Source organism: Pristiophorus japonicus, chromosome 5, assembly GCF_044704955.1.
Source record: "Pristiophorus japonicus isolate sPriJap1 chromosome 5, sPriJap1.hap1, whole genome shotgun sequence".
Lineage (NCBI taxonomy): Eukaryota > Metazoa > Chordata > Chondrichthyes > Pristiophoridae > Pristiophorus > Pristiophorus japonicus.
In genome coordinates this window covers 174,028,369-174,055,119 of record NC_091981.1, presented here as the reverse complement: position 1 = coordinate 174,055,119, position 26,751 = coordinate 174,028,369, and positions in this window count along the sequence as shown.

The following is a 26,751-nucleotide window of genomic DNA, read 5'->3' as shown; positions in this document are numbered from 1 at the left end:
CATGAATTTCTTGCCCTCCGTGTCTAAATGGGTTACAGCGATCTGGGGGTACAGATACACAGGTCACTAAAAGTACCGATGCAGATTAATAAGGCCATAAAAAAAGCAAACAATGCACTGAGCTTCATTTTGAGAGGGATAGGATTGAAAAGCAGAGAAGTTATGTTAAACTTGTATAGAACTTTGGTTGGACCAAGCTTGGAGTATTGTGAACAGTTCTGGTCCCCATATTTTAAAAAGGGTATAGAGGCAGTGGAGAAGGCACAAAAAAGATTTACTAGAATGATACCAGAACTGAGGGGGTACACCGATCAGGAGAGATTGAACAGACTGGGGCTCTTTTTCTAGAAAAGAGAAGGCTGAGGGATGACCTGATAGCGGTATTGAAGATTATGAAAGGGTTTGACAATGTAGGTGTAGAGAAGACGTGTCCATAATAAGAACATAAGAACATAACAATTAGGAACAGGAGTAGGCCATCTAGCCCCTCGAGCCTGCTCTGCCATTCAAGAAGATCATGGCTGAACTGGCCGTGGACTCAGCTCCACTTACCCGCCCGCTCCCCGTAAGCTTTAATTCCCTTATTGGTTAAAAATCTATCTGTGATTTGAATACATTCAATAAGCTAGCCTCAACTGCTTCCTTGAGCAGAGAATTCCACAGATTCACAACCCTCTGGGAGAAGAAATTCCTTCTCAATTCGGTTTTAAATTGGCTCCCCTGTATTTTGAGGCTGTGCCCCCTAGTTCTAGTCTCCCCGACCAGTGGAAACAACCTCTCTGCCTCTATCTTGTCTATCCCTTTCATTAATTTAAATGTTTCGATAAGATCGCCCCTCATCCTTCTGAACTCCAATGAGTAAAGACCCAGTCTACTCAATCTATCATCATAAGGTAACCACCTCATCTCCGGAATCAGCCTCGTGAATCGTCTCTGTACCCCCTCCAAAGCTAGTATATCCTTCCTTCAGAAAGGTGACCAAAACTGCACGCAGTACTCCAGGTGCGGCCTCACCAATACCCTATAAAGTTGCAGAACGACCTCCCTGCTTTTGTATTCCATCCCTCTCGCAATGAAGGCCAACATTCCATTCACCTTCCTGATTACCTGCTGCACCTGCAAACTAACTTTTTGGGATTCATGCACAAGGACCAATCGTGGAGCAGTGGAGGCGTGTCCTGCTCAGTTGGAGCTGTGAGCAGTGAGAGAAGCAGCTAGCAACTTGAGCTCCTGCCTGGAGAGCCCTGAGACCAGCCCAGGAACAGAAGGAAGGAAGGGGCTTCACCTTCAACTTTACCCAGAGGGAGAGGAGGAGAAAAGAAAACTTTGCAACAACTTCATCATTCTGCAAGGAGTTGGAGAGAGGGGGAAAAGACAAACAACATCCAGTGTGGAAGGAGGGAGACTCAACATTTCTACAGGTGGGTGTGGGTGCATTTCCCCAAACAGACTTTGTTGTATCGGTGGGGGGAGGAAAGAAGACCACTGAGGGCCGGAACATCGCGGGGGGTGTGTGTGTGTGTGTGGTAGTGTGCGTGGGGGCTGTGCTTACAACTGGGCCCCCCCCCACAATTGGAACCCCCCCCACCCCCCCCACATTTGCCTAGCCTGGGATAGCTGGAGCTACCAGGCTGAAGAGTCATTAATCACCCTATTGAGGATCGTTAGGAGTGCCTGGTGGCTCCAGCTACCCCAGGTGAAGACATCTTCTCCCCCCACCTGAAGACCACCCCAAAGACTTTTGTGTTTTGCCATCTGGGGAGTGCACCCACCCACAGCTGCGAGGGGAGACCTGCCCTCGCAGCCCTTCCCACCCCCCTCTCTCTTTCTCCGTTACCCTCTGTTTCTCCCCTCTCTCTCTGAGAACCCTTTCCTTCCAAATTAATAAAAAAAACCCAATTAAGACAACTGAGCAGAGGGAGCAAGGCCTCTCCCCAATTGTCAACGAGGGGAGAGGTGCCTCGTTAAGGGCTCCTCTGCTCAGTTAACATAAGAGGCCATTAAAGACCATTAAGGCCTGTGACTTTGGGGTGGGTGTAGCCCTTAAAGGGACCCCGTGATGGCGACCCCATCCACGCCGGTGGCAGGGCCAGCAAGGACGTATGCGCAGGCGGTGTCCACATCCACGGCACCTCCTGCGCCACCCGCTGCCCTGCCACCGTTCAGACTTATAACCAGGAAACACGGGGTCAAGAGCTACACTCACCCCACAATGAGCATTGAGGAGTGCGTGCGGGCGATGGCTGGGGTAGTCGGCCCCTCGGCCATTGTCGCAGCCTCCAAGATGTCTGGGAAGGCCGTGTTCTTCCTGGGGTCGGAGCGGGCGGTGTCCCTGGCCCTTGAAAAGGGGCTCACGGTGGGCGGGACGTTCCTGCCGGTGGACCCTCTCGAGGCCACCGCGCAGAGGGTCATCATTTCAAACGTCCCGCCCTTTGTTTCCGCTGAGCTCCTCCTCCCTCACCTACAACAACTGGGGGAGGTAAGGTCAGGGATCAACCCCATACCGCTCGGCCTCAGGGAGAGCAGCCTGCGCCACGTGTTCTCCTTCCGCCGCCAGCTCTTTGTCCGGCTGGCGCGGGAGGACACGACGGAGGGAGATTTTAATGTGGTGCACGAGGGGACTGCCTACCGCGTCTTCTGGACGTCGGACGGCGTGCGGTGCCATGCCTGCAGGGAGGTGGGGCATGTTCGCAAGAACTGCCCCGCCTCCAAGGCCGCCAAACCACCGAAGGCGGCCAAGGCTGGCGCTGCCGCCACCCCTCCCCCTAGTTGCGTCCGCGTGCCGGGAGCCATAGGTGCGCGGGCATCGTCGGAGGCCTTTGTTTTCAGGGCCTCCGGCGGGGGGGAGGGAGAGCGTCCGAGCGGAAAGAAGGCGCGGAAGAAGGAGAAACATCTAGAGGCGGGTCCCCTCGGTGCGCCGGAAAGTCTGACCACCGCGCTCAGCCCAACCCAGTCACCGGCGAGCGCGGGGTGCCCCGAGCCCGTGCCCGGGCCCTTGAATACCACCACAGAGGGGCCCAGGCGCGGGCAAGAAAAGGAAAAGGGGGGGGCGGAGCGGGAGGCCTCGGCAGACATGGAGGTCTCCCTGACTCCGCGCGCCCCCAGGAACAAAAAGAGGCACCGCCCCAATGAGGCGGAGGGGGAACAACATCCCTCCGCGGAGGAGGCGGTGCCCGCCGCGTGTCCCGCGTCCCCCACCAGCGCCCCCAAATTGCGCTGCAGGCGCGAGGAGTCTTTCCCCGGGGAGGGTGAGACAGTTGAGGCTGCCCAGCCTCTGCCTCCCGGGGATGGAGTGGAAGATCTGCCTGTCGTGGGGGGCGTGGGGACCGCGGAGGAATGCGTAGCCGCCGGGCCGGGCGTCCCGGGGACTGAGGCGGGCGAGGCCGAAAAGGCCGAACCTGAGCCCGCCCAGCTATTATCCAACTTCCCCCGGGAGTCGCTCGACCCGGCAGAAAAACAATTAAATAATTATGACACTGTAGATGCTGGGCCGGGGGGTGGCAGCGGGGAGGGGGAGGAACACCCACCCTCGCCCCTTACTTTGGAGCTGGAGCACTTGGAGGGCCTGGGGATTTCCTATGGCCGGGTCTCTCCTTGTTCTCCGGTTCCTGGGGCGGAGGGGGAACCCCTTCCGCTGTCATTTCCCGACCCAGCACCATTTTTAAAAGAGCCCAGTGGGGACTCCTCTGCCGACGATCCTGGGGGTGGGATCGGGGCAGTGCCAGGGCCGGTTGGAGCGGCCGGTTCATTTGCCGTACCTTGTGCGGTCGATGGGCCGGCTGCTGGCGGCCACCTCCCGGAGGAGGACGGGGACTCGGTGGGGGACGCGGGTGAAGACCTAGAGACCACCGCCAGTGAGGCGGTGGATCTGCTCGCGGCCGCCGCTGAGGCCCTCCTCGTTCCTGCAAAGGAACTCCGGGACTTTTTGGCCCAGAGCCGGGGTCGCCGCGACCAAGCCCGACTGGCCCTGGAAAAATGGTCCGAGCCGGAGCTGATCAAGGGGTCCGTCCGCGCCGCCGTTAAAACCTTGGCCGCGGGCGGGCCCTTGACAAAGGAGCAGCACCTTGAGCTGCGCGAGCTCGAGGGACTCCTCGCTGGGCTGCGGAGGGAGCGGAGTTCAACAAAAGACTCCGCTCCCTCCCCCACAATAGGTTAAGGTAGAGGTTGCACTATGCTTTTGCCATGAAGATAACCATAGCCAGCCTCAACATCAACGGCGGCAGAGGGGCACGCCGTAGATTTGACAATTTTTCGCTCCTGCGGGAGGGGAAATATGCGGTGTGCTTCCTGCAAGAAACCCACACCGTTCCGGGAGACGAAGCCACGTGGCTCCTGGAATGGCAAGGAGAGGTCCGCATGAGCCACCTCACCGCCATTTCTAGTGGGGTGGCCATCTTGCTGGGCCCGCATTTTCAGCCGGAGATCTTGGGGGTCGAGGAGCCCGTGCCAGGCCGCTTGCTGCACGTAACGGTTCGCCTGGGGGACGTGCCGCTCCATCTCGTGAACGTGTACGCCCCTCATCCCGGCCCGCAGCAGACGCGCTTCTTTGAAGAGGTGTCCGCTCTTCTTGGCTCCGTCGACGTCGGCGACTGCATTGTCCTCGGGGGGGATTTTAACTGCACCCTCGAGGCGAGGGACCGCTCCGGTGCCCCGCAGTGCATGACGGCGATGGAGAAGTTGAGGGACCTGGTCGGGTCCTTCGACTTGGTGGACGTCTGGCGAAATCTCCACCCCGACTCCAGCGCCTTTACTTGGGTGAGGCCTGGAGTTGGATGGTCTAGAGTCGACCGCCTTTACGTGTCTCGGGCGTACGTTTCCTGCGTCCCGGCGGCCTCCATGCGGCCGGTGCCGTGTTCGGACCACCACCTGGTGTGGGCGGAGCTCGCTTCGCTCCGGGCGAGGGCGGGGTCCGCGTACTGGCACTTTAACAACCGGCTGCTGGAGGACGTGCGGTTCCAGGACTCGTTCCGTCGATTCTGGTCCGACTGGAGAAGGAAGCAGGGGGGCTTCCCCTCCTTGAGGCTATGGTGGGACGTGGGCAAGGCTCACGTCCGCGTCTTCTGTCAAGAGTACGCGAGGGGGTCGACCAAGAGGCGGGCGGCCAGAGTCGGGCGCCTAGAAAAAGAGGTGCTCGACCTGGAAGCCCGTCTCGGTCAAGTCGTCCAGGACCCGGCCCTGCGGACGGTGTACGAAGCGAAGAAGGCCGCGCTGAAGGACCTGCAGCTCGTCGGGTCCCGAGGCGCGTTCGTGAGGTCGCGGATCCGGTTCCTGCGGGATCTGGACCGCGGCTCCCCCTTCTTCTACTCGCTGGAAAAAAGGCAGAGTGTCCGTAAGCAGCTCTTGACGCTGCTGGCCGACGACGGCTCTCTCGTCTCGGATCCGGAGGGCGTCAACAACAGGGTCCGTGAATATTACGGGGCTCTGTTCTCTCCGGATCCGTCCAGCGAGGAAGCGCGTAGAGTTTTGTGGGAGGACCTGCCGAAGGTCGGCCCGGAGGGCGCCGAAAATCTGGAAGCTCCGCTAAGCCTGGCGGAGCTGACCGGTGCCCTCGCCCGGCTCTCGAGGGGAAAATCCCCGGGGCTGGACGGGCTGACCGTGGAGTTCCACAGGGCGTTCTGGGACGTCCTGGGGGGCGACTACGCGCGGGTCCTGGGGGAAAGTCTGGCGACCGGGGAGATGCCCCTCTCTTGGCGCAGGGCAGTCATCGTCCTGCTGCCTAAGAAGGGCGATCTCCGCCTCCTTAAGAACTGGCGCCCGGTCTCCCTCCTCAGCACGGACTACAAAATCTTCGCCAGGGCGATGTCTGCTCGCCTTGGTGCCGTGCTGGACCACATGATCCACCCCGACCAGTCATACACGGTCCCGGGCCGGACAATCCACGACAACATCCATCTGGTCCGGGACCTCATCCATTGCTCCCAGGAGGCTGGTCTGTCGGTCGCCTTCCTATCCCTCGACCAAGAGAAGGCGTTCGACAGGGTGGATCACGACTATCTGCTCGGAACTCTGCGCGCTTTCGGGTTCGGGACGCATTTCGTCGCCCGGATCCGACTTTTGTACGCCGCCGCGGAGTGTCTGATTAAGGTTAACGGGTCCTTGACGGCGCCCCTTCGCTTTAGGAGAGGGGTGCGCCAGGGATGCCCCATGTCCGGCCAGTTATACGCCGTTTGCGTGGAGCCTTTCCTGCGCCTCTTGCGGACGAGGTTGACGGGACTGGCTCTGCAAGGGCCGGGCGTGGAGGTCGTCCTCTCGGCTTATGCCGATGACGTGCTCCTCGCGGTAGAGGATCCCGCTGACCTGCGGAGGATGCGTGAGTGCCAGGAGATTTACTCGGCCGCGTCCTCCGCCAGGATCAACTGGGAGAAATGTTCCGGACTCCTGGTGGGTCAGTGGCGGGTGGACTCCCTGCCGGAGGAGCTCAGGCCTTTTGCCTGGAGCACGACCCATCTCCTCTATCTGGGAGTCTACCTTAGCCCCGACGAGGAAGCCTGGCCGGCGAACTGGCAGGAGCTGGAGGCCAAGGTCGCCGCTCGCCTAGGGCGCTGGACAGGACTGCTCCGAGTGCTGTCCTACAGGGGTCGAGCGCTAGTCATAAACCAGCTGGTGGCCGCAATGCTGTGGTACCGGCTGGTCACTTTGACCCCTCCCCCTGCGTTTGTCGCCAAGATACAGAAGAAGCTGGTGGACTTCTTCTGGAACAACAGGAAGCACTGGGTCTCTGTCGCGGTCTTGAGTCTCCCGCTTGAGGAGGGCGGTCAGTCGTTGGTGTGCGTCAGCGCCCAGCTCGCGACTTTCCGTCTTCAGACCCTGCAGAGATACCTTTACGTCGAGCCCCCTCCTAGGTGGTGTGCTCTGGCGAGGTATTTCTTCCGCCAGCAGCTCGACCTCAATTATGACACGCAGCTCCTGTTTGTGAACTTGGGGGGTGCCAGGACCGCCCTCCGGGAGCTGCCTGTCTTTTACAGGGAACTCATCAGGGTCTGGAACAAAGTCTCCACCAAGCGCAGCTCTCCGCCGGCTGGAGTGGCGGCCGTCCTGCAGGAACCGCTGCTCGGGAATCCGTACCTCCACGGCCGAGGCTTCATGTGGCGGTCGGAAGAGAGGGCTGTGGCTGGTGAGGTGACCAGGGTCAGGGACCTGCTCGATGGCGGAGGAGCGGGCTGGATGGCGCCAGTCATGCTGGCGCGGCGCCTAAATTCTGCCAACGTCCGCCGCGCGGCCGATGCCATCGAGTCGCTAAAAACAGCTCTGGGCCCTGACTCCGTTAGGTGTATCGAGGAGGCTCAGGCACGTGGGGAGATCCCGTCCGAACTGACCCCCGTCCGGACGGAATTCCTCATCGGCGCCAAACCCCGGAACCTCCCTCGGGGGCCGGCGCCTCACAACTTGAGCCGCCTCGGGGAAATCCCCTCCGTGCCTTTCAGTTCCGCGCGGAGGGGTTTCCTGTACGGGCTGCTCCTGCACACCCTCAACTTTGCCATCCTCGCCGGCCGTCCGGACACGCCATGGCGTACCATCTTGCCGTCCGGAGGAGGCGGGGGTCCCCGATGGAGGGCACTCTACGCAGGGGTCCTCCCACTATTCATCGGGGACTTGGCCTGGAGGGTGGTGCACGGAGCAGTGCCGTGCAACAAATTTTTAAGCCGGTTCACGGACTCCCAGGCCGCCTGCAATTTCTGCGGTCTGGAGGAGTCCGTGTTCCATGTTTTTATTGAATGCACAAGGTTGCAGCCCCTGTTTCACTATTTGAAGGGGCTGCTCCTGAAATTCTGGCTGCACTTCAGTCCCACTCTCCTGATCTTTGGGCACCCTGTGCGGAGGGGAGCGGGTAGGTCCGAGGGCCTCCTCGTAGGACTGCTCCTGGGCACGGCCAAGGGTGCCATCAGCCGGTCCAGGCAGCGGGCGGTCGAGGGGGTCGTTCAACCTGACTGCCTGCCTCTCTTCCGCTCTTACATCCGATCCAGGGTGTCCTTGGAGATGGAGCACGCGGTGTCCACCGGTACGCTCGCGGCCTTCCGCGAGAGGTGGGCACCGGAGGGACTGGAGTGCATCATCACGCCCGGCAACCAAATTTTAATTTGATTTTACGTTTTAAAGTTTAATTTGTTTTAATTGCCGGTGCTTTTAGTGTCCCCCTCTCCTTTTATAGGGGGCACTGGAAAAAGGAAAATTTGATTTTAGTGCCCCAAAAAAAAAAAACACAAAAAAATAAATAAAAAAGGGGCCTTGTAAATGTCTTGTGTGTGTCATCCAGGTCGGGTGGCACGGATACATGTTTTATGTTTTTGCAGGTGAACTCCAAAAAGAGTTTCATGCACAAGGACCAATCGTGGAGCAGTGGAGGCGTGTCCTGCTCAGTTGGAGCTGTGAGCAGTGAGAGAAGCAGCTAGCAACTTGAGCTCCTGCCTGGAGAGCCCTGAGACCAGCCCAGGAACAGAAGGAAGGAAGGGGCTTCACCTTCAACTTTACCCAGAGGGAGAGGAGGAGAAAAGAAAACTTTGCAACAACTTCATCATTCTGCAAGGAGTTGGAGAGAGGGGGAAAAGACAAACAACATCCAGTGTGGAAGGAGGGAGACTCAACATTTCTACAGGTGGGTGTGGGTGCATTTCCCCAAACAGACTTTGTTGTATCGGTGGGGGGAGGAAAGAAGACCACTGAGGGCCGGAACATCGCGGGGGGTGTGTGTGTGTGTGTGGTAGTGTGCGTGGGGGCTGTGCTTACAACTGGGCCCCCCCCACAATTGGAACCCCCCCCACCCCCCCCACATTTGCCTAGCCTGGGATAGCTGGAGCTACCAGGCTGAAGAGTCATTAATCACCCTATTGAGGATCGTTAGGAGTGCCTGGTGGCTCCAGCTACCCCAGGTGAAGACATCTTCTCCCCCCACCTGAAGACCACCCCAAAGACTTTTGTGTTTTGCCATCTGGGGAGTGCACCCACCCACAGCTGCGAGGGGAGACCTGCCCTCGCAGCCCTTCCCACCCCCCTCTCTCTTTCTCCGTTACCCTCTGTTTCTCCCCTCTCTCTCTGAGAACCCTTTCCTTCCAAATTAATAAAAAAAACCCAATTAAGACAACTGAGCAGAGGGAGCAAGGCCTCTCCCCAATTGTCAACGAGGGGAGAGGTGCCTCGTTAAGGGCTCCTCTGCTCAGTTAACATAAGAGGCCATTAAAGACCATTAAGGCCTGTGACTTTGGGGTGGGTGTAGCCCTTAAAGGGACCCCGTGATGGCGACCCCATCCACGCCGGTGGCAGGGCCAGCAAGGACGTATGCGCAGGCGGTGTCCACATCCACGGCACCTCCTGCGCCACCCGCTGCCCTGCCACCGTTCAGACTTATAACCAGGAAACACGGGGTCAAGAGCTACACTCACCCCACAATGAGCATTGAGGAGTGCGTGCGGGCGATGGCTGGGGTAGTCGGCCCCTCGGCCATTGTCGCAGCCTCCAAGATGTCTGGGAAGGCCGTGTTCTTCCTGGGGTCGGAGCGGGCGGTGTCCCTGGCCCTTGAAAAGGGGCTCACGGTGGGCGGGACGTTCCTGCCGGTGGACCCTCTCGAGGCCACCGCGCAGAGGGTCATCATTTCAAACGTCCCGCCCTTTGTTTCCGCTGAGCTCCTCCTCCCTCACCTACAACAACTGGGGGAGGTAAGGTCAGGGATCAACCCCATACCGCTCGGCCTCAGGGAGAGCAGCCTGCGCCACGTGTTCTCCTTCCGCCGCCAGCTCTTTGTCCGGCTGGCGCGGGAGGACACGACGGAGGGAGATTTTAATGTGGTGCACGAGGGGACTGCCTACCGCGTCTTCTGGACGTCGGACGGCGTGCGGTGCCATGCCTGCAGGGAGGTGGGGCATGTTCGCAAGAACTGCCCCGCCTCCAAGGCCGCCAAACCACCGAAGGCGGCCAAGGCTGGCGCTGCCGCCACCCCTCCCCCTAGTTGCGTCCGCGTGCCGGGAGCCATAGGTGCGCGGGCATCGTCGGAGGCCTTTGTTTTCAGGGCCTCCGGCGGGGGGGAGGGAGAGCGTCCGAGCGGAAAGAAGGCGCGGAAGAAGGAGAAACATCTAGAGGCGGGTCCCCTCGGTGCGCCGGAAAGTCTGACCACCGCGCTCAGCCCAACCCAGTCACCGGCGAGCGCGGGGTGCCCCGAGCCCGTGCCCGGGCCCTTGAATACCACCACAGAGGGGCCCAGGCGCGGGCAAGAAAAGGAAAAGGGGGGGGCGGAGCGGGAGGCCTCGGCAGACATGGAGGTCTCCCTGACTCCGCGCGCCCCCAGGAACAAAAAGAGGCACCGCCCCAATGAGGCGGAGGGGGAACAACATCCCTCCGCGGAGGAGGCGGTGCCCGCCGCGTGTCCCGCGTCCCCCACCAGCGCCCCCAAATTGCGCTGCAGGCGCGAGGAGTCTTTCCCCGGGGAGGGTGAGACAGTTGAGGCTGCCCAGCCTCTGCCTCCCGGGGATGGAGTGGAAGATCTGCCTGTCGTGGGGGGCGTGGGGACCGCGGAGGAATGCGTAGCCGCCGGGCCGGGCGTCCCGGGGACTGAGGCGGGCGAGGCCGAAAAGGCCGAACCTGAGCCCGCCCAGCTATTATCCAACTTCCCCCGGGAGTCGCTCGACCCGGCAGAAAAACAATTAAATAATTATGACACTGTAGATGCTGGGCCGGGGGGTGGCAGCGGGGAGGGGGAGGAACACCCACCCTCGCCCCTTACTTTGGAGCTGGAGCACTTGGAGGGCCTGGGGATTTCCTATGGCCGGGTCTCTCCTTGTTCTCCGGTTCCTGGGGTGGAGGGGGAACCCCTTCCGCTGTCATTTCCCGACCCAGCACCATTTTTAAAAGAGCCCAGTGGGGACTCCTCTGCCGACGATCCTGGGGGTGGGATCGGGGCAGTGCCAGGGCCGGTTGGAGCGGCCGGTTCATTTGCCGTACCTTGTGCGGTCGATGGGCCGGCTGCTGGAGGCCACCTCCCGGAGGAGGACGGGGACTCGGTGGGGGACGCGGGTGAAGACCTAGAGACCACCGCCAGTGAGGCGGTGGATCTGCTCGCGGCCGCCGCTGAGGCCCTCCTCGTTCCTGCAAAGGAACTCCGGGACTTTTTGGCCCAGAGCCGGGGTCGCCGCGACCAAGCCCGACTGGCCCTGGAAAAATGGTCCGAGCCGGAGCTGATCAAGGGGTCCGTCCGCGCCGCCGTTAAAACCTTGGCCGCGGGCGGGCCCTTGACAAAGGAGCAGCACCTTGAGCTGCGCGAGCTCGAGGGACTCCTCGCTGGGCTGCGGAGGGAGCGGAGTTCAACAAAAGACTCCGCTCCCTCCCCCACAATAGGTTAAGGTAGAGGTTGCACTATGCTTTTGCCATGAAGATAACCATAGCCAGCCTCAACATCAACGGCGGCAGAGGGGCACGCCGTAGATTTGACAATTTTTCGCTCCTGCGGGAGGGGAAATATGCGGTGTGCTTCCTGCAAGAAACCCACACCGTTCCGGGAGACGAAGCCACGTGGCTCCTGGAATGGCAAGGAGAGGTCCGCATGAGCCACCTCACCGCCATTTCTAGTGGGGTGGCCATCTTGCTGGGCCCGCATTTTCAGCCGGAGATCTTGGGGGTCGAGGAGCCCGTGCCAGGCCGCTTGCTGCACGTAACGGTTCGCCTGGGGGACGTGCCGCTCCATCTCGTGAACGTGTACGCCCCTCATCCCGGCCCGCAGCAGACGCGCTTCTTTGAAGAGGTGTCCGCTCTTCTTGGCTCCGTCGACGTCGGCGACTGCATTGTCCTCGGGGGGGATTTTAACTGCACCCTCGAGGCGAGGGACCGCTCCGGTGCCCCGCAGTGCATGACGGCGATGGAGAAGTTGAGGGACCTGGTCGGGTCCTTCGACTTGGTGGACGTCTGGCGAAATCTCCACCCCGACTCCAGCGCCTTTACTTGGGTGAGGCCTGGAGTTGGATGGTCTAGAGTCGACCGCCTTTACGTGTCTCGGGCGTACGTTTCCTGCGTCCCGGCGGCCTCCATGCGGCCGGTGCCGTGTTCGGACCACCACCTGGTGTGGGCGGAGCTCGCTTCGCTCCGGGCGAGGGCGGGGTCCGCGTACTGGCACTTTAACAACCGGCTGCTGGAGGACGTGCGGTTCCAGGACTCGTTCCGTCGATTCTGGTCCGACTGGAGAAGGAAGCAGGGGGGCTTCCCCTCCTTGAGGCTATGGTGGGACGTGGGCAAGGCTCACGTCCGCGTCTTCTGTCAAGAGTACGCGAGGGGGTCGACCAAGAGGCGGGCGGCCAGAGTCGGGCGCCTAGAAAAAGAGGTGCTCGACCTGGAAGCCCGTCTCGGTCAAGTCGTCCAGGACCCGGCCCTGCGGACGGTGTACGAAGCGAAGAAGGCCGCGCTGAAGGACCTGCAGCTCGTCGGGTCCCGAGGCGCGTTCGTGAGGTCGCGGATCCGGTTCCTGCGGGATCTGGACCGCGGCTCCCCCTTCTTCTACTCGCTGGAAAAAAGGCAGAGTGTCCGTAAGCAGCTCTTGACGCTGCTGGCCGACGACGGCTCTCTCGTCTCGGATCCGGAGGGCGTCAACAACAGGGTCCGTGAATATTACGGGGCTCTGTTCTCTCCGGATCCGTCCAGCGAGGAAGCGCGTAGAGTTTTGTGGGAGGACCTGCCGAAGGTCGGCCCGGAGGGCGCCGAAAATCTGGAAGCTCCGCTAAGCCTGGCGGAGCTGGCCGGTGCCCTCGCCCGGCTCTCGAGGGGAAAATCCCCGGGGCTGGACGGGCTGACCGTGGAGTTCCACAGGGCGTTCTGGGACGTCCTGGGGGGCGACTACGCGCGGGTCCTGGGGGAAAGTCTGGCGACCGGGGAGATGCCCCTCTCTTGGCGCAGGGCAGTCATCGTCCTGCTGCCTAAGAAGGGCGATCTCCGCCTCCTTAAGAACTGGCGCCCGGTCTCCCTCCTCAGCACGGACTACAAAATCTTCGCCAGGGCGATGTCTGCTCGCCTTGGTGCCGTGCTGGACCACATGATCCACCCCGACCAGTCATACACGGTCCCGGGCCGGACAATCCACGACAACATCCATCTGGTCCGGGACCTCATCCATTGTTCCCAGGAGGCTGGTCTGTCGGTCGCCTTCCTATCCCTCGACCAAGAGAAGGCGTTCGACAGGGTGGATCACGACTATCTGCTCGGAACTCTGCGCGCTTTCGGGTTCGGGACGCATTTCGTCGCCCGGATCCGACTTTTGTACGCCGCCGCGGAGTGTCTGATTAAGGTTAACGGGTCCTTGACGGCGCCCCTTCGCTTTAGGAGAGGGGTGCGCCAGGGATGCCCCATGTCCGGCCAGTTATACGCCGTTTGCGTGGAGCCTTTCCTGCGCCTCTTGCGGACGAGGTTGACGGGACTGGCTCTGCAAGGGCCGGGCGTGGAGGTCGTCCTCTCGGCTTACGCCGATGACGTGCTCCTCGCGGTAGAGGATCCCGCTGACCTGCGGAGGATGCGTGAGTGCCAGGAGATTTACTCGGCCGCGTCCTCCGCCAGGATCAACTGGGAGAAATGTTCCGGACTCCTGGTGGGTCAGTGGCGGGTGGACTCCCTGCCGGAGGAGCTCAGGCCTTTTGCCTGGAGCACGACCCATCTCCTCTATCTGGGAGTCTACCTTAGCCCCGACGAGGAAGCCTGGCCGGCGAACTGGCAGGAGCTGGAGGCCAAGGTCGCCGCTCGCCTAGGGCGCTGGACAGGACTGCTCCGAGTGCTGTCCTACAGGGGTCGAGCGCTAGTCATAAACCAGCTGGTGGCCGCAATGCTGTGGTACCGGCTGGTCACTTTGACCCCTCCCCCTGCGTTTGTCGCCAAGATACAGAAGAAGCTGGTGGACTTCTTCTGGAACAACAGGAAGCACTGGGTCTCTGTCGCGGTCTTGAGTCTCCCGCTTGAGGAGGGCGGTCAGTCGTTGGTGTGCGTCAGCGCCCAGCTCGCGACTTTCCGTCTTCAGACCCTGCAGAGATACCTTTACGTCGAGCCCACTCCTAGGTGGTGTGCTCTGGCGAGGTATTTCTTCCGCCAGCAGCTCGACCTCAATTATGACACGCAGCTCCTGTTTGTGAACTTGGGGGGTGCCAGGACCGCCCTCCGGGAGCTGCCTGTCTTTTACAGGGAACTCATCAGGGTCTGGAACAAAGTCTCCACCAAGCGCAGCTCTCCGCCGGCTGGAGTGGCGGCCGTCCTGCAGGAGCCGCTGCTCGGGAATCCGTACCTCCACGGCCGAGGCTTCATGTGGCGGTCGGAAGAGAGGGCTGTGGCTGGTGAGGTGACCAGGGTCAGGGACCTGCTCGATGGCGGAGGAGCGGGCTGGATGGCGCCAGACACGCTGGCGCGGCGCCTAAATTCTGCCAACGTCCGCCGCGCGGCCGATGCCATCGAGTCGCTAAAAACAGCTCTGGGCCCTGACTCCGTTAGGTGTATCGAGGAGGCTCAAGCACGTGGGGAGATCCCGTCCGAACTGACCCCCGTCCGGACGGAATTCCTCATCGGCGCCAAACCCCGGAACCTCCCTCGGGGGCCGGCGCCTCACAACTTGAGCCGCCTCGGGGAAATCCCCTCCGTGCCTTTCAGTTCCGCGCGGAGGGGTTTCCTGTACGGGCTGCTCCTGCACACCCTCAACTTTGCCATCCTCGCCGGCCGTCCGGACACGCCATGGCGCACCATCTTGCCGTCCGGAGGAGGCGGGGGTCCCCGATGGAGGGCACTCTACGCAGGGGTCCTCCCACTATTCATCGGGGACTTGGCCTGGAGGGTGGTGCACGGAGCAGTGCCGTGCAACAAATTTTTAAGCCGGTTCACGGACTCCCAGGCCGCCTGCAATTTCTGCGGTCTGGAGGAGTCCGTGTTCCATGTTTTTATTGAGTGCACAAGGTTGCAGCCCCTGTTCCATTATTTGAAGGGGCTGCTCCTGAAATTCTGGCTGCACTTCAGTCCCACTCTCCTGATCTTTGGGCACCCTGTGCGGAGGGGAGCGGGTAGGTCCGAAGGCCTCCTCGTAGGACTGCTCCTGGGCACGGCCAAGGGTGCCATCAGCCGGTCCAGGCAGCGGGCGGTCGAGGGGGTCGTTCAACCTGACTGCCTACCTCTCTTCCGCTCTTACATCCGGTCCAGGGTGTCCTTGGAGATGGAGCACGCGGTGTCCACCGGTACGCTCGCGGCCTTCCGCGAGAGGTGGGCACCGGAGGGACTGGAGTGCATCATCACGCCCGGCAACCAAATTTTAATTTGATTTTACGTTTTAAAGTTAATTTGTTTTAATTGCCGGTGCTTTTAGTGTCCCCTTCCCTTTTATAGGGGGCACTGGGGAAAAATTGTGATTTTAGTGCCCAAAAAAAAACAAAAAAAAAAGAAAAAACAAAAAAAAAAACACAAAAAAGGGGGGAAAAAAAAAATGGGCCTTGTAAATGTCTGGAGTGTCACCCAGGTCGGGTGGCACAGTTTAATGTTTATGTTTTCACAGGTAGACTCTAAAAGAGTTTCATGCACAAGGACCAATCGTGGAGCAGTGGAGGCGTGTCCTGCTCAGTTGGAGCTGTGAGCAGTGAGAGAAGCAGCTAGCAACTTGAGCTCCTGCCTGGAGAGCCCTGAGACCAGCCCAGGAACAGAAGGAAGGAAGGGGCTTCACCTTCAACTTTACCCAGAGGGAGAGGAGGAGAAAAGAAAACTTTGCAACAACTTCATCATTCTGCAAGGAGTTGGAGAGAGGGGGAAAAGACAAACAACATCCAGTGTGGAAGGAGGGAGACTCAACATTTCTACAGGTGGGTGTGGGTGCATTTCCCCAAACAGACTTTGTTGTATCGGTGGGGGGAGGAAAGAAGACCACTGAGGGCCGGAACATCGCGGGGGGTGTGTGTGTGTGTGTGGTAGTGTGCGTGGGGGCTGTGCTTACAACTGGGCCCCCCCCCACAATTGGAACCCCCCCCACCCCCCCCACATTTGCCTAGCCTGGGATAGCTGGAGCTACCAGGCTGAAGAGTCATTAATCACCCTATTGAGGATCGTTAGGAGTGCCTGGTGGCTCCAGCTACCCCAGGTGAAGACATCTTCTCCCCCCACCTGAAGACCACCCCAAAGACTTTTGTGTTTTGCCATCTGGGGAGTGCACCCACCCACAGCTGCGAGGGGAGACCTGCCCTCGCAGCCCTTCCCACCCCCCTCTCTCTTTCTCCGTTACCCTCTGTTTCTCCCCTCTCTCTCTGAGAACCCTTTCCTTCCAAATTAATAAAAAAAACCCAATTAAGACAACTGAGCAGAGGGAGCAAGGCCTCTCCCCAATTGTCAACGAGGGGAGAGGTGCCTCGTTAAGGGCTCCTCTGCTCAGTTAACATAAGAGGCCATTAAAGACCATTAAGGCCTGTGACTTTGGGGTGGGTGTAGCCCTTAAAGGGACCCCGTGATGGCGACCCCATCCACGCCGGTGGCAGGGCCAGCAAGGACGTATGCGCAGGCGGTGTCCACATCCACGGCACCTCCTGCGCCACCCGCTGCCCTGCCACCGTTCAGACTTATAACCAGGAAACACGGGGTCAAGAGCTACACTCACCCCACAATGAGCATTGAGGAGTGCGTGCGGGCGATGGCTGGGGTAGTCGGCCCCTCGGCCATTGTCGCAGCCTCCAAGATGTCTGGGAAGGCCGTGTTCTTCCTGGGGTCGGAGCGGGCGGTGTCCCTGGCCCTTGAAAAGGGGCTCACGGTGGGCGGGACGTTCCTGCCGGTGGACCCTCTCGAGGCCACCGCGCAGAGGGTCATCATTTCAAACGTCCCGCCCTTTGTTTCCGCTGAGCTCCTCCTCCCTCACCTACAACAACTGGGGGAGGTAAGGTCAGGGATCAACCCCATACCGCTCGGCCTCAGGGAGAGCAGCCTGCGCCACGTGTTCTCCTTCCGCCGCCAGCTCTTTGTCCGGCTGGCGCGGGAGGACACGACGGAGGGAGATTTTAATGTGGTGCACGAGGGGACTGCCTACCGCGTCTTCTGGACGTCGGACGGCGTGCGGTGCCATGCCTGCAGGGAGGTGGGGCATGTTCGCAAGAACTGCCCCGCCTCCAAGGCCGCCAAACCACCGAAGGCGGCCAAGGCTGGCGCTGCCGCCACCCCTCCCCCTAGTTGCGTCCGCGTGCCGGGAGCCATAGGTGCGCGGGCATCGTCGGAGGCCTTTGTTTTCAGGGCCTCCGGCGGGGGGGAGGGAGAGCGTCCGAGCGGAAAGAAGGCGCGGAAGAAGGAGAAACATCTAGAGGCGGGTCCCCTCGGTGCGCCGGAAAGTCTGACCACCGCGCTCAGCCCAACCCAGTCACCGGCGAGCGCGGGGTGCCCCGAGCCCGTGCCCGGGCCCTTGAATACCACCACAGAGGGGCCCAGGCGCGGGCAAGAAAAGGAAAAGGGGGGGGCGGAGCGGGAGGCCTCGGCAGACATGGAGGTCTCCCTGACTCCGCGCGCCCCCAGGAACAAAAAGAGGCACCGCCCCAATGAGGCGGAGGGGGAACAACATCCCTCCGCGGAGGAGGCGGTGCCCGCCGCGTGTCCCGCGTCCCCCACCAGCGCCCCCAAATTGCGCTGCAGGCGCGAGGAGTCTTTCCCCGGGGAGGGTGAGACAGTTGAGGCTGCCCAGCCTCTGCCTCCCGGGGATGGAGTGGAAGATCTGCCTGTCGTGGGGGGCGTGGGGACCGCGGAGGAATGCGTAGCCGCCGGGCCGGGCGTCCCGGGGACTGAGGCGGGCGAGGCCGAAAAGGCCGAACCTGAGCCCGCCCAGCTATTATCCAACTTCCCCCGGGAGTCGCTCGACCCGGCAGAAAAACAATTAAATAATTATGACACTGTAGATGCTGGGCCGGGGGGTGGCAGCGGGGAGGGGGAGGAACACCCACCCTCGCCCCTTACTTTGGAGCTGGAGCACTTGGAGGGCCTGGGGATTTCCTATGGCCGGGTCTCTCCTTGTTCTCCGGTTCCTGGGGCGGAGGGGGAACCCCTTCCGCTGTCATTTCCCGACCCAGCACCATTTTTAAAAGAGCCCAGTGGGGACTCCTCTGCCGACGATCCTGGGGGTGGGATCGGGGCAGTGCCAGGGCCGGTTGGAGCGGCCGGTTCATTTGCCGTACCTTGTGCGGTCGATGGGCCGGCTGCTGGCGGCCACCTCCCGGAGGAGGACGGGGACTCGGTGGGGGACGCGGGTGAAGACCTAGAGACCACCGCCAGTGAGGCGGTGGATCTGCTCGCGGCCGCCGCTGAGGCCCTCCTCGTTCCTGCAAAGGAACTCCGGGACTTTTTGGCCCAGAGCCGGGGTCGCCGCGACCAAGCCCGACTGGCCCTGGAAAAATGGTCCGAGCCGGAGCTGATCAAGGGGTCCGTCCGCGCCGCCGTTAAAACCTTGGCCGCGGGCGGGCCCTTGACAAAGGAGCAGCACCTTGAGCTGCGCGAGCTCGAGGGACTCCTCGCTGGGCTGCGGAGGGAGCGGAGTTCAACAAAAGACTCCGCTCCCTCCCCCACAATAGGTTAAGGTAGAGGTTGCACTATGCTTTTGCCATGAAGATAACCATAGCCAGCCTCAACATCAACGGCGGCAGAGGGGCACGCCGTAGATTTGACAATTTTTCGCTCCTGCGGGAGGGGAAATATGCGGTGTGCTTCCTGCAAGAAACCCACACCGTTCCGGGAGACGAAGCCACGTGGCTCCTGGAATGGCAAGGAGAGGTCCGCATGAGCCACCTCACCGCCATTTCTAGTGGGGTGGCCATCTTGCTGGGCCCGCATTTTCAGCCGGAGATCTTGGGGGTCGAGGAGCCCGTGCCAGGCCGCTTGCTGCACGTAACGGTTCGCCTGGGGGACGTGCCGCTCCATCTCGTGAACGTGTACGCCCCTCATCCCGGCCCGCAGCAGACGCGCTTCTTTGAAGAGGTGTCCGCTCTTCTTGGCTCCGTCGACGTCGGCGACTGCATTGTCCTCGGGGGGGATTTTAACTGCACCCTCGAGGCGAGGGACCGCTCCGGTGCCCCGCAGTGCATGACGGCGATGGAGAAGTTGAGGGACCTGGTCGGGTCCTTCGACTTGGTGGACGTCTGGCGAAATCTCCACCCCGACTCCAGCGCCTTTACTTGGGTGAGGCCTGGAGTTGGATGGTCTAGAGTCGACCGCCTTTACGTGTCTCGGGCGTACGTTTCCTGCGTCCCGGCGGCCTCCATGCGGCCGGTGCCGTGTTCGGACCACCACCTGGTGTGGGCGGAGCTCGCTTCGCTCCGGGCGAGGGCGGGGTCCGCGTACTGGCACTTTAACAACCGGCTGCTGGAGGACGTGCGGTTCCAGGACTCGTTCCGTCGATTCTGGTCCGACTGGAGAAGGAAGCAGGGGGGCTTCCCCTCCTTGAGGCTATGGTGGGACGTGGGCAAGGCTCACGTCCGCGTCTTCTGTCAAGAGTACGCGAGGGGGTCGACCAAGAGGCGGGCGGCCAGAGTCGGGCGCCTAGAAAAAGAGGTGCTCGACCTGGAAGCCCGTCTCGGTCAAGTCGTCCAGGACCCGGCCCTGCGGACGGTGTACGAAGCGAAGAAGGCCGCGCTGAAGGACCTGCAGCTCGTCGGGTCCCGAGGCGCGTTCGTGAGGTCGCGGATCCGGTTCCTGCGGGATCTGGACCGCGGCTCCCCCTTCTTCTACTCGCTGGAAAAAAGGCAGAGTGTCCGTAAGCAGCTCTTGACGCTGCTGGCCGACGACGGCTCTCTCGTCTCGGATCCGGAGGGCGTCAACAACAGGGTCCGTGAATATTACGGGGCTCTGTTCTCTCCGGATCCGTCCAGCGAGGAAGCGCGTAGAGTTTTGTGGGAGGACCTGCCGAAGGTCGGCCCGGAGGGCGCCGAAAATCTGGAAGCTCCGCTAAGCCTGGCGGAGCTGACCGGTGCCCTCGCCCGGCTCTCGAGGGGAAAATCCCCGGGGCTGGACGGGCTGACCGTGGAGTTCCACAGGGCGTTCTGGGACGTCCTGGGGGGCGACTACGCGCGGGTCCTGGGGGAAAGTCTGGCGACCGGGGAGATGCCCCTCTCTTGGCGCAGGGCAGTCATCGTCCTGCTGCCTAAGAAGGGCGATCTCCGCCTCCTTAAGAACTGGCGCCCGGTCTCCCTCCTCAGCACGGACTACAAAATCTTCGCCAGGGCGATGTCTGCTCGCCTTGGTGCCGTGCTGGACCACATGATCCACCCCGACCAGTCATACACGGTCCCGGGCCGGACAATCCACGACAACATCCATCTGGTCCGGGACCTCATCCATTGCTCCCAGGAGGCTGGTCTGTCGGTCGCCTTCCTATCCCTCGACCAAGAGAAGGCGTTCGACAGGGTGGATCACGACTATCTGCTCGGAACTCTGCGCGCTTTCGGGTTCGGGACGCATTTCGTCGCCCGGATCCGACTTTTGTACGCCGCCGCGGAGTGTCTGATTAAGGTTAACGGGTCCTTGACGGCGCCCCTTCGCTTTAGGAGAGGGGTGCGCCAGGGATGCCCCATGTCCGGCCAGTTATACGCCGTTTGCGTGGAGCCTTTCCTGCGCCTCTTGCGGACGAGGTTGACGGGACTGGCTCTGCAAGGGCCGGGCGTGGAGGTCGTCCTCTCGGCTTACGCCGATGACGTGCTCCTCGCGGTAGAGGATCCCGCTGACCTGCGGAGGATGCGTGAGTGCCAGGAGATTTACTCGGCCGCGTCCTCCGCCAGGATCAACTGGGAGAAATGTTCCGGACTCCTGGTGGGTCAGTGGCGGGTGGACTCCCTGCCGGAGGAGCTCAGGCCTTTTGCCTGGAGCACGACCCATCTCCTCTATCTGGGAGTCTACCTTAGCCCCGACGAGGAAGCCTGGCCGGCGAACTGGCAGGAGCTGGAGGCCAAGGTCGCCGCTCGCCTAGGGCGCTGGACAGGACTGCTCCGAGTGCTGTCCTACAGGGGTCGAGCGCTAGTCATAAACCAGCTGGTGGCCGCAATGCTGTGGTACCGGCTGGTCACTTTGACCCCTCCCCCTGCGTTTGTCGCCAAGATACAGAAGAAGCTGGTGGACTTCTTCTGGAACAACAGGAAGCACTGGGTCTCTGTCGCGGTCTTGAGTCTCCCGCTTGAGGAGGGCGGTCAGTCGTTGGTGTGCGTCAGCGCCCAGCTCGCGACTTTCCGTCTTCAGACCCTGCAGAGATACCTTTACGTCGAGCCCCCTCCTAGGTGGTGTGCTCTGGCGAGGTATTTCTTCCGCCAGCAGCTCGACCTCAATTATGACACGCAGCTCCTGTTTGTGAACTTGGGGGGTGCCAGGACCGCCCTCCGGGAGCTGCCTGTCTTTTACAGGGAACTCATCAGGGTCTGGAACAAAGTCTCCACCAAGCGCAGCTCTCCGCCGGCTGGAGTGGCGGCCGTCCTGCAGGAACCGCTGCTCGGGAATCCGTACCTCCACGGCCGAGGCTTCATGTGGCGGTCGGAAGAGAGGGCTGTGGCTGGTGAGGTGACCAGGGTCAGGGACCTGCTCGATGGCGGAGGAGCGGGCTGGATGGCGCCAGTCATGCTGGCGCGGCGCCTAAATTCTGCCAACGTCCGCCGCGCGGCCGATGCCATCGAGTCGCTAAAAACAGCTCTGGGCCCTGACTCCGTTAGGTGTATCGAGGAGGCTCAAGCACGTGGGGAGATCCCGTCCGAACTGACCCCCGTCCGGACGGAATTCCTCATCGGCGCCAAACCCCGGAACCTCCCTCGGGGGCCGGCGCCTCACAACTTGAGCCGCCTCGGGGAAATCCCCTCCGTGCCTTTCAGTTCCGCGCGGAGGGGTTTCCTGTACGGGCTGCTCCTGCACACCCTCAACTTTGCCATCCTCGCCGGCCGTCCGGACACGCCATGGCGTACCATCTTGCCGTCCGGAGGAGGCGGGGGTCCCCGATGGAGGGCACTCTACGCAGGGGTCCTCCCACTATTCATCGGGGACTTGGCCTGGAGGGTGGTGCACGGAGCAGTGCCGTGCAACAAATTTTTAAGCCGGTTCACGGACTCCCAGGCCGCCTGCAATTTCTGCGGTCTGGAGGAGTCCGTGTTCCATGTTTTTATTGAATGCACAAGGTTGCAGCCCCTGTTTCACTATTTGAAGGGGCTGCTCCTGAAATTCTGGCTGCACTTCAGTCCCACTCTCCTGATCTTTGGGCACCCTGTGCGGAGGGGAGCGGGTAGGTCCGAGGGCCTCCTCGTAGGACTGCTCCTGGGCACGGCCAAGGGTGCCATCAGCCGGTCCAGGCAGCGGGCGGTCGAGGGGGTCGTTCAACCTGACTGCCTGCCTCTCTTCCGCTCTTACATCCGATCCAGGGTGTCCTTGGAGATGGAGCACGCGGTGTCCACCGGTACGCTCGCGGCCTTCCGCGAGAGGTGGGCACCGGAGGGACTGGAGTGCATCATCACGCCCGGCAACCAAATTTTAATTTGATTTTACGTTTTAAAGTTTAATTTGTTTTAATTGCCGGTGCTTTTAGTGTCCCCCTCTCCTTTTATAGGGGGCACTGGAAAAAGGAAAATTTGATTTTAGTGCCCCAAAAAAAAAAAACACAAAAAAATAAATAAAAAAGGGGCCTTGTAAATGTCTTGTGTGTGTCATCCAGGTCGGGTGGCACGGATACATGTTTTATGTTTTTGCAGGTGAACTCCAAAAAGAGTTTCATGCACAAGGACCAATCGTGGAGCAGTGGAGGCGTGTCCTGCTCAGTTGGAGCTGTGAGCAGTGAGAGAAGCAGCTAGCAACTTGAGCTCCTGCCTGGAGAGCCCTGAGACCAGCCCAGGAACAGAAGGAAGGAAGGGGCTTCACCTTCAACTTTACCCAGAGGGAGAGGAGGAGAAAAGAAAACTTTGCAACAACTTCATCATTCTGCAAGGAGTTGGAGAGAGGGGGAAAAGACAAACAACATCCAGTGTGGAAGGAGGGAGACTCAACATTTCTACAGGTGGGTGTGGGTGCATTTCCCCAAACAGACTTTGTTGTATCGGTGGGGGGAGGAAAGAAGACCACTGAGGGCCGGAACATCGCGGGGGGTGTGTGTGTGTGTGTGGTAGTGTGCGTGGGGGCTGTGCTTACAACTGGGCCCCCCCCACAATTGGAACCCCCCCCACCCCCCCCACATTTGCCTAGCCTGGGATAGCTGGAGCTACCAGGCTGAAGAGTCATTAATCACCCTATTGAGGATCGTTAGGAGTGCCTGGTGGCTCCAGCTACCCCAGGTGAAGACATCTTCTCCCCCCACCTGAAGACCACCCCAAAGACTTTTGTGTTTTGCCATCTGGGGAGTGCACCCACCCACAGCTGCGAGGGGAGACCTGCCCTCGCAGCCCTTCCCACCCCCCTCTCTCTTTCTCCGTTACCCTCTGTTTCTCCCCTCTCTCTCTGAGAACCCTTTCCTTCCAAATTAATTAAAAAAACCCAATTAAGACAACTGAGCAGAGGGAGCAAGGCCTCTCCCCAATTGTCAACGAGGGGAGAGGTGCCTCGTTAAGGGCTCCTCTGCTCAGTTAACATAAGAGGCCATTAAAGACCATTAAGGCCTGTGACTTTGGGGTGGGTGTAGCCCTTAAAGGGACCCCGTGATGGCGACCCCATCCACGCCGGTGGCAGGGCCAGCAAGGACGTATGCGCAGGCGGTGTCCACATCCACGGCACCTCCTGCGCCACCCGCTGCCCTGCCACCGTTCAGACTTATAACCAGGAAACACGGGGTCAAGAGCTACACTCACCCCACAATGAGCATTGAGGAGTGCGTGCGGGCGATGGCTGGGGTAGTCGGCCCCTCGGCCATTGTCGCAGCCTCCAAGATGTCTGGGAAGGCCGTGTTCTTCCTGGGGTCGGAGCGGGCGGTGTCCCTGGCCCTTGAAAAGGGGCTCACGGTGGGCGGGACGTTCCTGCCGGTGGACCCTCTCGAGGCCACCGCGCAGAGGGTCATCATTTCAAACGTCCCGCCCTTTGTTTCCGCTGAGCTCCTCCTCCCTCACCTACAACAACTGGGGGAGGTAAGGTCAGGGATCAACCCCATACCGCTCGGCCTCAGGGAGAGCAGCCTGCGCCACGTGTTCTCCTTCCGCCGCCAGCTCTTTGTCCGGCTGGCGCGGGAGGACACGACGGAGGGAGATTTTAATGTGGTGCACGAGGGGACTGCCTACCGCGTCTTCTGGACGTCGGACGGCGTGCGGTGCCATGCCTGCAGGGAGGTGGGGCATGTTCGCAAGAACTGCCCCGCCTCCAAGGCCGCCAAACCACCGAAGGCGGCCAAGGCTGGCGCTGCCGCCACCCCTCCCCCTAGTTGCGTCCGCGTGCCGGGAGCCATAGGTGCGCGGGCATCGTCGGAGGCCTTTGTTTTCAGGGCCTCCGGCGGGGGGGAGGGAGAGCGTCCGAGCGGAAAGAAGGCGCGGAAGAAGGAGAAACATCTAGAGGCGGGTCCCCTCGGTGCGCCGGAAAGTCTGACCACCGCGCTCAGCCCAACCCAGTCACCGGCGAGCGCGGGGTGCCCCGAGCCCGTGCCCGGGCCCTTGAATACCACCACAGAGGGGCCCAGGCGCGGGCAAGAAAAGGAAAAGGGGGGGGCGGAGCGGGAGGCCTCGGCAGACATGGAGGTCTCCCTGACTCCGCGCGCCCCCAGGAACAAAAAGAGGCACCGCCCCAATGAGGCGGAGGGGGAACAACATCCCTCCGCGGAGGAGGCGGTGCCCGCCGCGTGTCCCGCGTCCCCCACCAGCGCCCCCAAATTGCGCTGCAGGCGCGAGGAGTCTTTCCCCGGGGAGGGTGAGACAGTTGAGGCTGCCCAGCCTCTGCCTCCCGGGGATGGAGTGGAAGATCTGCCTGTCGTGGGGGGCGTGGGGACCGCGGAGGAATGCGTAGCCGCCGGGCCGGGCGTCCCGGGGACTGAGGCGGGCGAGGCCGAAAAGGCCGAACCTGAGCCCGCCCAGCTATTATCCAACTTCCCCCGGGAGTCGCTCGACCCGGCAGAAAAACAATTAAATAATTATGACACTGTAGATGCTGGGCCGGGGGGTGGCAGCGGGGAGGGGGAGGAACACCCACCCTCGCCCCTTACTTTGGAGCTGGAGCACTTGGAGGGCCTGGGGATTTCCTATGGCCGGGTCTCTCCTTGTTCTCCGGTTCCTGGGGTGGAGGGGGAACCCCTTCCGCTGTCATTTCCCGACCCAGCACCATTTTTAAAAGAGCCCAGTGGGGACTCCTCTGCCGACGATCCTGGGGGTGGGATCGGGGCAGTGCCAGGGCCGGTTGGAGCGGCCGGTTCATTTGCCGTACCTTGTGCGGTCGATGGGCCGGCTGCTGGAGGCCACCTCCCGGAGGAGGACGGGGACTCGGTGGGGGACGCGGGTGAAGACCTAGAGACCACCGCCAGTGAGGCGGTGGATCTGCTCGCGGCCGCCGCTGAGGCCCTCCTCGTTCCTGCAAAGGAACTCCGGGACTTTTTGGCCCAGAGCCGGGGTCGCCGCGACCAAGCCCGACTGGCCCTGGAAAAATGGTCCGAGCCGGAGCTGATCAAGGGGTCCGTCCGCGCCGCCGTTAAAACCTTGGCCGCGGGCGGGCCCTTGACAAAGGAGCAGCACCTTGAGCTGCGCGAGCTCGAGGGACTCCTCGCTGGGCTGCGGAGGGAGCGGAGTTCAACAAAAGACTCCGCTCCCTCCCCCACAATAGGTTAAGGTAGAGGTTGCACTATGCTTTTGCCATGAAGATAACCATAGCCAGCCTCAACATCAACGGCGGCAGAGGGGCACGCCGTAGATTTGACAATTTTTCGCTCCTGCGGGAGGGGAAATATGCGGTGTGCTTCCTGCAAGAAACCCACACCGTTCCGGGAGACGAAGCCACGTGGCTCCTGGAATGGCAAGGAGAGGTCCGCATGAGCCACCTCACCGCCATTTCTAGTGGGGTGGCCATCTTGCTGGGCCCGCATTTTCAGCCGGAGATCTTGGGGGTCGAGGAGCCCGTGCCAGGCCGCTTGCTGCACGTAACGGTTCGCCTGGGGGACGTGCCGCTCCATCTCGTGAACGTGTACGCCCCTCATCCCGGCCCGCAGCAGACGCGCTTCTTTGAAGAGGTGTCCGCTCTTCTTGGCTCCGTCGACGTCGGCGACTGCATTGTCCTCGGGGGGGATTTTAACTGCACCCTCGAGGCGAGGGACCGCTCCGGTGCCCCGCAGTGCATGACGGCGATGGAGAAGTTGAGGGACCTGGTCGGGTCCTTCGACTTGGTGGACGTCTGGCGAAATCTCCACCCCGACTCCAGCGCCTTTACTTGGGTGAGGCCTGGAGTTGGATGGTCTAGAGTCGACCGCCTTTACGTGTCTCGGGCGTACGTTTCCTGCGTCCCGGCGGCCTCCATGCGGCCGGTGCCGTGTTCGGACCACCACCTGGTGTGGGCGGAGCTCGCTTCGCTCCGGGCGAGGGCGGGGTCCGCGTACTGGCACTTTAACAACCGGCTGCTGGAGGACGTGCGGTTCCAGGACTCGTTCCGTCGATTCTGGTCCGACTGGAGAAGGAAGCAGGGGGGCTTCCCCTCCTTGAGGCTATGGTGGGACGTGGGCAAGGCTCACGTCCGCGTCTTCTGTCAAGAGTACGCGAGGGGGTCGACCAAGAGGCGGGCGGCCAGAGTCGGGCGCCTAGAAAAAGAGGTGCTCGACCTGGAAGCCCGTCTCGGTCAAGTCGTCCAGGACCCGGCCCTGCGGACGGTGTACGAAGCGAAGAAGGCCGCGCTGAAGGA